Source organism: Musa acuminata, chromosome BXJ2-5 (assembly GCF_036884655.1).
Source record: "Musa acuminata AAA Group cultivar baxijiao chromosome BXJ2-5, Cavendish_Baxijiao_AAA, whole genome shotgun sequence".
NCBI lineage: Eukaryota > Viridiplantae > Streptophyta > Magnoliopsida > Zingiberales > Musaceae > Musa > Musa acuminata.
This window is the reverse complement of record NC_088342.1, coordinates 35631541-35642500: the sequence shown is the minus strand read 5'-3', so window position 1 is coordinate 35642500 and position 10960 is coordinate 35631541.

The window sequence follows — 10960 nt, the reverse complement described above, 5'->3', positions numbered from 1 at the left end:
TAAGCAACCTACACATTATATATGGACTATACTTGGACATGAATTCCTTAGGTTGTATCATATACACCTCCTCCTCGAGGTTGCCATTGAGGAACATAGTTTTTACGTCCATCTACCAGATCTAATTATTAATTTACTTTGTATCAAATTTGCTTCATACTCTTGCTCCATCATATAATGATTTTTGATACACTTAGTCCCTTCACTCATGGATTACATTGACAAATACATCTCTCATGGACTTCATTTGTGGATTTTTTATCCTTCATTTGATGCTCATTTCCCATAAATTTTTCCTTACTTTTTTCATGAAAACGAATTTTTATGGATGTGATGATCATTTTCAATAATAAGGATTTGATTTTGTATGGACATCTTAATCCTTTTAATGAATCTTTTCTCTTTGTTAAAATAAAAACTTGATTTGATGAAACTCGTTTATTATTTTGGATTTGACTTGGTTAAAATCCTTTTATTAATTTGGTTCTTGATGAATTTATCCCTTACTCTTCTTCTTATTTTTTATGACAAAGGAAAAAAGAAACTTCCACATCTCAAGAAGAACCAAAAGCTTTTGGGCATAAAGTAAAAAATGTTAGCTTATCCAAAAGAAGTTATCATGCAAAGTTTTTGCTTAACTTCTCATTTTTGCTAACTTAGATAAATTGGTGTTGAACTTACTTGAATAGTTCTTTTTAAACACTTGCCTTGTTGAATGTTCTCTTTTTGTTGATGACAAAGGAGGAGAAAATATGATAAATTGATGACAAATTGGCATTATGAATGTTTAAAATAAATATGTAAAATGTATCTTATCGTAAATGCTTTGGGAATACTTAAAATATGATTGGAATCGTCAAATACATTGTAACACATTGCAAATACTTGAAACATATCAAAATATATTTCATATGCATCATATGTATCATAGATACTTGAAATATTTCATGAATGCTTGATAATTGTCTATCATTATGATAAGATATCATGAGCTTTATTTCCTACTTACAATTGATATCATGCCTCGTATTGATAAATTGTCATCTTTGAAATTTGAATTTTACTAAATTTTATATTTAAAATTTATAAAAATGATGATTGTCTATTATCTCTCTATATTGGACTTGAAAATAGATGTCATGCCTTGACATCATTTTTATTGATAAATATGTGGTATCATATTTTGAATTGGTAAATCATGATAAGTATCATTTTATGTATGTTGATAAGTTTAAATGAATATAACTTATCGGTTTGATGCTTGAATTCAAAGACCTTGAATTCAAGAATATCTTTTCTCAAGTATGACATATAGATAGGGGGAGTTAATGTTAATTCCGTCAACAATTGATTGTCATCATCAAAAAGGGGGAGATTGTTGAATCTTAGATTTTGATGAAGAAACCAATTGGTAAATTATTTGATCAAATCTATATGTTGAGAAAAGTGTGCAGGATTAACTACGATAGCAATCAAGGCATAAAGCAAAATGAAGTGTCGGAGTAAAGATCGAGATTTCATTGGGAGTTCGAGAGTTCGTCGGAAGTCCGGACATTCGTCGAAAGTTCTGTCGGAATTGACCGAGAAGTCCGGGAGCTTGCTAAAGAAGCTCGTCGGAACTCGCCAAGAAGATCGTCGTAAATCCAGGAGATTGCTAGGAGTCTACTGGAAAATTATCGAGAGATCGTTAGAAGTTCACCGGAAGATTGCCGGAAGTTCGTCGGAAGAAACTTAAACTAACCATACTTGTTTTGCTTAGTGTATGCATTAAGAATCATAGTTAGCACACAATTAGGTTTACGTTTGGGAGGTAATCCCACTAACTCAGTTATGGGCTAATTAGGCCCGTAATTGGATTGGTTTGGGCCGGATTCAAGGCCCAACTAGGTTGTTGGACCCTGTCTGGCAGTGGCACCACCAGACTGCTAGTCATAGGTGCCCAGCAAGCCAATCACGTAAGTGATGGCACGTGTGACTTGATACAGAATCTTTTTGCTTATTATATTTTGGCGTATATCACTTTATAACTATTGCATAAATGCATATATATATTGTGATGTCCTTGGATTTGTGCAATGGGAATCGGATCGTGATGAGATCACGATAATGAGATCGATTCACCTTTAAACACATATCCTAAATAATCCCGGTCATAGGTTACTCGAGAGGGACATCGTGATAACCGGATAGACTGGTGTGCTGTATACCCGTCCATATGATGGATGTAGTTGGTCTCATAGCTGCTCGTGTAGGGACACTAGGGATACAGTACAGGTGCTCATTGGAGAATGAGTTCATTGATTGATCCGCTTACGGAATGCTGGATGGTTGATGATGCCTTATTGTCAGACAGCGATTCCGTAGTCCTAGTGGTGTATATGGTCCTTAGACTTGAGACACCAAGGATGTCCTGTATGAGTGCTCCACTCTTTGATACCAGACTTATAGGTTTGGCTGTCCCCAGATCTAGTACAGTTGGTCATTGGGAGTGGTAGTCGACCTTACGAGGGCTATTGAGTGTCAATAGAGGATCATCTACTCTCGGCGTCATGAGAGGAATATCCTATGTGTTCTTGCTCAGACAAATCCCTGGCCAGGGTCATTCGGGTTGAGAGAGAAAGAGTTCTCCGGGAGAATCCGATTAGAGCGAGACTCGAGTAGAAACCGTATGGGTCTGACAGCACCATGCTCGATATACGGTCTCTGGGATATTAGATGGATGAGGGACTATAGGTACATGGTAACTGAGGACAGACAGGTCCAATGGATTGGATTCCCCTGTATCGTTTGGGGACTACGGCGTAGTGGCCTAGTACGTTCGTAGTCGATGAGTCGAGTGAATTATTACAGAGATAATAATTCACTAAGTTAGAAGGAGTTCTGACAGGTATGACTCACGGCCAGCTCGATATTGGGCCTAGAGGGTCACACACATATGGTAGGCATTGCGATGAGTAGAGGTTCGGATATGAGATATCCGACGGAGCCCTTGTCTTATTGGATGCAGATCCAATACCCACTAGGGAAGGACCCATTAGGGTTTGACACGGGATCTCTATAAATAGGAGGGATTCACAGCCTCACCGCTAGAGAGGAGGACGCTTGACCTCCTTCACCCTCTCCTAAGGATCTGCAAGAAAACAGGGATATACGATCTTCCTAGGTAACACAATCTCTATACGCAGTTTTGTGTTTTGCGGATTTTTTTCGCACCAATCTTCGCACGACGACGAACATCTTTTTGGGAATCGGGGATTTTGTTTTCTTGTTCTTCCGCTGCGCTATGATGTCGCCCCCCAATGATTTCCCAACAGTGGTATCAGAGCCAGGTTGTTCGTGCGAATGATTGGTTTTGAACTGCGTGTATTGTGTTTAGGAAGAATTTTGACGTCAAAATCGTTGACGCAAAAGCGAGGAAGGGCAGCAACAGTTGCTGCCCTCGATCTGCATGCCTGCAGCCACCTGCAGCGGCAGCCGCAGCCGCAGCCAGGCAGCACAGCGCCGGCGCATGCGCAAGCGCTGTGCCTGCAGCAGCCGGCCGGCGGTCTGCTTGCAGCAGGCTTGCTGCTGGCGGGGCTGGCAACCCACGGGCAGAGGCGCCGCAGGGCAGCGGCGCCTGCCGCCGAAAGGAAGCGGCGCCTGCCGCCGCAGGGCAGCGACGCGCGACGCCTGCCGCCGCTGCTCCCGCGGGCGAAACCCCCCCACAGGGGAGGCCGCCCGGCGGGACAGCACCGCCTGCGGAGGCAGCGACGCCCGAAGGGGGAGCCCACCTGCAGCGGCAGCGCCGCCAGCGAGCGTGCCGCCTGCAGGCGAGGGCAGCGCCCTCGCCCCGCCGCACAGGCCGCCGCTAGCAGGGTGGCGGCGGCGGTAGCGGCAGCAGAAAGAGGGAATTAGGGTTTTGGGCAAAAAGACAGTTTTGCCCCTGTGAATTTGAGAAATTCCAGTTTCTGTCTTTTGCCAAAATTACGAAAATACCCTTAGGAATTGAGAAATTCCCTACATGTCCCTGATTTCAGAAAAAATATTAATTAATTAAAAGGTTTAGTTGATTATTATTTTTATTATTATCTAGTAGTCCTACAGGATGATGATTATTTATACATGTGATGTATGATGTGTGGACGGATGATCATGGACCGTGTAATGTGTGTACTTGTGATTATTATTATTGAGGTCTACGAACCTCCATTATATTTCTCGTTTATTGTCGGGCCTGCGTGCCTATGATTAAGTTGTAATCACATGAGGAGGCGTAGCGGGAGCGTGGATGCGATAGCGGGACCCACGAGACGGACGATCGTGATGCATGGAGATGCATCAAGATGTCGACGAAATCGACGAGGACGAGATGAACGATCACAGGGCATGGAGATGCACCGTTGCACACATAGATCTTGATGTGAGTGATTAGGCCTACTGGCTCGGGCCTAATCATATTAGGTTGTGGTCCATGATCATCTGGTGTGATTGCTTATACACATACTAGATATGTATATATATTTTTGCATGCGATGTAGATATATATTAAATATGTATATGTATGACATGTCATATTAGGAGACCAAATCATAGAAACATCTCTCGATAATATTAAGTCGGTAAACGTGAGGTAATTAGATTGACCCACGTGGCCTTCCATCGTTATGAGTAGGAACCGATTCCCGGTGTAGGTTGAGTTTGTCGAGTCCCTCGAGACTCACCTATATCGCGATTTGTTATCTTGCTTACGACATAGAGATGTCACCGGTGACCTGAGGGCATGGTATGCTTGGTCGAGTCCCTCGAGGGTATATCATCAAATCAGACTCATCTTGTAACGAAGGTGTTGACTTAACCGAGCATCATGGTTGGTCGAGTCCCTCGAGGCCATGGTGATTCGGAGGCCGAACAGGACGGGAATCACAAGGAGTTGTGATCGGTAAGAGTTGCCTACCTTTTAGGCTTAGTGTGATTAGTCGAGTCCCTCGAGGTTACACTAAGACGCTGATTGGATCCTGATCCCCACTAGAAGTCTGAGACTTCCGTTTCACGTGCTGAGGGTATCGCGTAACTCGTTAGTAAAATAGTGGGAGCATATTAAGATAGAAGTCCATATCTTGATAGTTTATTTCTTGCAAAATCTGCATGTTATTCATTTTTGTTGCATCTTTATTTTCAGAAAATGTCGCTTTTAAATCCCTTATGTGGCATACTTGATATCAACCGCCTCACTGGTCCAAATTATACGGATTGGCTCCGTAACTTGAGAATTGTTCTCACAGCGGAGAAAATCGTATACGTCTTTGATATAGTGATACCTATGCCCGAAGAAGGGGCAAGCGAGGATGAGATCGCTCGCTACGTGAAGTACATTGATGACTGCACTCTTGCTCAGTGCTTTATGTTGGGCTCTATGACTCCAGAGTTATAGAGACAACATGAAAAGATGGATGCCAGATCCATTCTCCTACATGTCCGTAAATTGTTTGAGAAACAGGGAATGACTCAGCGATATGCGATATCTAAGAGCCTCTTCCGCGCTATGATGACTGAGGGGACACTGGTTCAGAACCATGTCCTAAAGATGATTGAGTGGATAGAGAAACTCACAGGTCTAGGAATGGTCCTAGAGGATAACTTGTGTGTGGACATTGTACTTCAGTCCCTAACAGATTCCTTTTCATAGTTCATAATGGATTTTAATATGAACAAGCTTGAGGTGACTCTCCTAGAGCTCCTCAATATGTTGAGGAAGGCAGAGAGTACTATTAAGAAAGAGAAGCCAGTTCTCTACACTGGTGAGACCAGAAAGAAAAGGAAAGCAGAAAGGTCTCTTAAGAAGGGAAAGGGCAAGGGCAAACAAGGTAAAACAAAGGTTGCTAAGAAAGACCCAACAAAGGACAAAGGCCAGTGCTTCCACTGTGGTAAAGATGGGCACTGGAAGAGAAACTGCAAAGAGTACCTTGCAGAAAGAGCGAAACAAAAGCTTGATGAAGCTTCAGGTACATTCATGATCAGTCTCCATTTGTCAGAATCTTATGATAACACATGGGTATTGGATACCGGTAGTGCTTATCATATATGCAATTCGTTGCAGGTTCTGGCAAGGCCTAGGAGACTTGAGAGAGGCGAGATGGACCTCAAGATGGGTAATGGAGCAAAAGTTGCTGTAGTAGCTGTTGGCGAGGTCGCCTTACATCTGCCTAGTGGAGCTTTTAATGCATTAGATGCATGTTATTTTGTTCCTTCTATTATCAAAAACATTATCTCCATTTCATGTTTAACAGTTAGTGGATATAAATTTGTTTTTGAGAACAATGGTTGTTCAATATTATTAGATGATAAGATCATCACGAAAGGAACATTGCATAATGGTTTATTTATGTTAGACACTACTCCACATATCATGAATGTAAATGTGTCTAAAAGGAAACGAGATGAGTTGAACAGTGCATACCTGTGGCATTGTAGGCTAGGTCACATCCATGAAAGAAGGATTCAAAAGTTGCTAAATGATTGATATCTAGATCCATTCGACTATGTGTCATATGCAACTTGTGAGCCTTGCATTCGTGGAAAACTGACCAAATCTCCATTTAGTAGAACTGGAGAGAGAGCCACTGAGTTGTTGGAACTCGTACATAGTGATGTATGTGGACCCATGTCAACTCATGCCATTGGAGGTTACTCCTACTTCATTATATTTACTGATGATTTCTCAGGGTATGGATATGTGTACTTAATGAAGTACAAGTCCGAGGCCTTTGAGAAATTCAGAAAGTATAAGAATGAGGTGGAGAACCAGACTGGAAAGAGTATCAAAACTCTTCGATCAGATCGAGGAGGTGAGTACTTAAGTACAGAGTTTACTCAGTTCCTCAAGGACCATGGGATATTATCCCAATGGACACCTCCTTATACACCTCAGCTCAATGGTGTCTTTGGAAGGAGGAATCGTACGTTATTAGATATGGTACGGTCCATGATGAGTTTCGCTGACCTACCCATCTTATTCTAGGGATATGCCCTAGAGATCGCAGCTTACCTTCTGAACAGAGTTCCAACTAAGTTGGTAGTGTCTATACCATATGAGATATGGTAAGGGAAGAAGCCTGATCTTAAGGTTGTTAAGATTTGGGGCTGCCCTACCCACATTAAAAGACATAACCCCGATAAGTTAGAATCAAGGATAGAGCGATGCAAATTTGTGGGATACCCCAAGGAAACTTGTGGGTATTATTTCTATCATCTCGAGGACCAAAAGGTCTTTATAGCTAAGAGAGCAGTGTTCCTTAAGAAGGAACACATTCTTGGCGGAGACAGTGGGAGAATGATAGAGTTGAGCGAGGTTGGAGAACAAAGCTCAAGCACCACTCTATAGCCCAAGTCTGTTCAGGTACCTAATACACAAGTTTCAACTTTACGCAGGTCTGATATCACATCCTCCTAAGAGATATGTGGGACATATTAGAGGAGAGGATGTTGAGGATATTGATCCTCAGACCTACGAGGAGGCTATTATGAGTATAGACTCCGGGAAGTGGCAAGAAGTCATGAATTCTGAGATGGATTCTATGTACTCCAATAAGGTTTGGAACCTAGTTGATGCGCCCGAAGGTATTGTACCCATCGGTTGCAAATGAATCTTTAAGAAAAAGATCGGAGTAGATGGAAAGGTAGAGACCTATAAAGCAAGGCTAGTGGCTAAAGGGTATCGTCAAAGACAAGGTGTTGACTACGACGAAACATTCTCACCCGTAGCAATGCTAAAATCCATCAGAATTCTATTGGCTATTGCAGCACACTATGATTATGAGATCTGGCAGATGGATGTGAAAACTGCATTCCTCAATGGGAACCTCGAGGAGGAGGTGTATATGATGCAACCTGAGGGATTCGTGTCCAAGAACTGCCCAGATAAGGTGTGTAGGTTGCTTAGATCCATTTATGGACTAAAGCAAGCTTCCCGAAGTTGGAACATAAGATTTGATGAGGCAATCATATCTTATGACTTCGTTAAGAACGAAGATGAGCCTTGTGTATACAGAAAGGTAAGTGAGAGCGCTATCACCTTTTTGGTGTTATATGTGGATGACATCCTCATCATTGGGAATGATGTAGGAATGCTATCCACAGTAAAGGCTTGGTTATCTAGACACTTCTCCATGAAGGACTTAGGGGAAGCATCCTATATCTTGGGGATTAGAATCTATAGAGATAGATCCAAAAGGATGCTTGGCTTGTCCCAGTCCAGGTACATAGAAACCATTGTCAAAAGGTTTGGCATGGAAAATTCCAAGAGAGGTCTCATACCGATGAGACATGGGATATCGCTTTCTACGAGTATGTCCCCAAAGACTCCAAAAGAAAGGGCGAACATGGATATGATACCTTATGCCTCAGCAATAGGGTCTATCATGTATGCCATGCTATGTACTAGGCCTGATATAGCGCATGCTCTGAGTGTCACGAGCAGGTATCAGGCGGATCCAGGCTTGGAGCACTGGAAAGCAGTAAAGTGTATCCTTAAGTACTTGAGAAGGACTAAGGATCTTTTATTAGTATATGGAGGTAATAGCCTTAAGGTTGAAGGCTTCACTGACTCAAGTTTTCAATCTGATGTTGATGATAGCAAGTCAAATTCAGGGTATGTGTACACCTTGAATGGAGGAGCAGTGTGCTGGAAGAGTTCCAAACAAAATACCACTGCTGACTCGACCACAGAGGCGGAGTACATTGCTGCATTAGATGCAGCAAAGGAGGGAGTCTGGGTGAAGAAGTTCATCACAGATTTGGGAGTCGATACAGATAGCGACAAGTCGACTTCCTTATATTGCGACAACTATGTGGTGATTACTCAAATAAGGGAACCCGGGTCTTATCAGAAGTGTTCTGAGGAGGTTCCAGCTTATAAGAGAGATCGTAACCCGAGGAGATGTAGTAGTGGAAAGAGTTCCATCCGAAGATAACATTGTAGATCCACTGACAAAGCCGTTGTCTCAGATTGTCTTTGAGTGTCACAGTAGTCTGATGGGGATCATACACATAGGTGATTGGCTTTAGGTCAAGTGGGAGATTGCTAGTCATAGGTGCCCAGCAATCCAATCACGTGAGTGATGGCACGTGTGACTTGATACAAAATCTTTTTGCTTATTATATTTTGGCGTATATCACTTTATAACTATTGCATAAATGCATATATATATATATATATTGTGATGTCCTTGGATTTATGCAATGGGAATCGGATCGTGATGAGATCACGATAATGAGATCGATTCACCTTTAAACACATATCCTAAATAATCCCGGTCATAGGTTACTCGAGAGGGACATCGTGATAACCGGATAGACTGGTGTGCTGTATACCCGTCCATATGATGGATGCAGTTGGTCTCATAGCTGCTCGTGTAGGGACACTAGGGATACAGTACAGGAGCTCATTGGAGAATGAGTTCACTGATTGATCCGCTTACGGAATGCTGGATGGTTGATGATGCCTTATTGTCAGACAGCGATTCCGTAGTCCTAGTGGTGTATCTGGTCCTTAGACTTGAGACACCAAGGATGTCCTGTATGAGTGCTCCACTCTTTGATACCAGACTTATAGGTTTGGTTGTCCCCAGATCTAGTACAGTTGGTCATTGGGAGTGGTAGTCGACCTTACGAGGGCTATTGAGTGTCAATAGAGGATCATCTACTCTCGACGTCATGAGAGGAATATCCTATGTGTTCTTGCTCAGACAAATCCCTGGCCAGGGTCATTCGGGTTGAGAGAGAAAGAGTTCTCCGGGAGAATCCGATTAGAGCGAGACTCGAGTAGAAACCGTATGGGTCTGACAGCACCATGCTCGATATACGGTCTCTGGGATATTAGATGGATGAGGGACTATAGGTACATGGTAACTGAGGACAGACAGGTCCAATGGATTGGATTCCCCTGTATCGTTTGGGGACTACGGCGTAGTGGCCTAGTACGTTCGTAGTCGATGAGTCGAGTGAATTATTACAGAGATAATAATTCACTGAGTTAGAAAGAGTTCTGACAGGTATGACTCACGGCCAGCTCGATATTGGGCCTAGAGGGTCACACACATATGGTAGGCATTGCGATGAGTAGAGGTTCGGATATGAGATATCCGACGGAGCCCTTGTCTTATTGGATGCAGATCCAATACCCACTAGGGAAGGACCCATTAGGGTTTGACACGGAATCTCTATAAATAGGAGGGATTCACAGCCTCATAGGCTAGAGTCTTTGCTTGCCTTTCCTATTCTCCTCTCCCTCTCCACCTTAGAGTAGGCCTGGAGTTTTGAGGAGCGTCGTCGCAACCCTGCTGTGTGGATCACCGCTAGAGAGGAGGACGCTTGACCTCCTTCACCCTCTCCTAAGGATCTGCAAGAAAACAGGGATATACGATCTCCCTAGGTAACACAATCTCTATACGCAGTTTTGTGTTTTGCGGATTTTTTGCGCACCAATCTTCGCACGACGACGAACATCTTTTTGGGAATCGGGGATTTTGTTTTCTTGTTCTTTCGCTGCGCATATGATGTCGCCCCCCAATGATTTCCCAACACAGACTGGGGCAATGGAGTTGCCTAGGGAACATTCTCGTAGGTGGTTTGGGCGGTGGTACGCCCAAACTGAGCGATGGTACCATCGACAGTTACTACTTGCCAAGCGGTGGTAATGCCCTATCAAGCGGTGGTACCGCTAGAGCTTAGTATCCGAGACTCTGTCGAGCGGTGGTATCATCAAACTAAGCAATGGTACTCCTAGTACCTTGTAAATCCGGGATGAGATATTTTTTGGCTCCAATTTTGAAGTCATTGGGGCCTATAAATACCCACCCTTTTATGCATGAAAGGGTAATAAAGTGCAATCAAAGTATAAAAAAAAACTCTAAGTGCTGGGGTGTTAAAAGTGTTGTAAAAGTGAGCAGAGTCCTCCTCCACCCTCTCTTTAGCTTTGTAATGA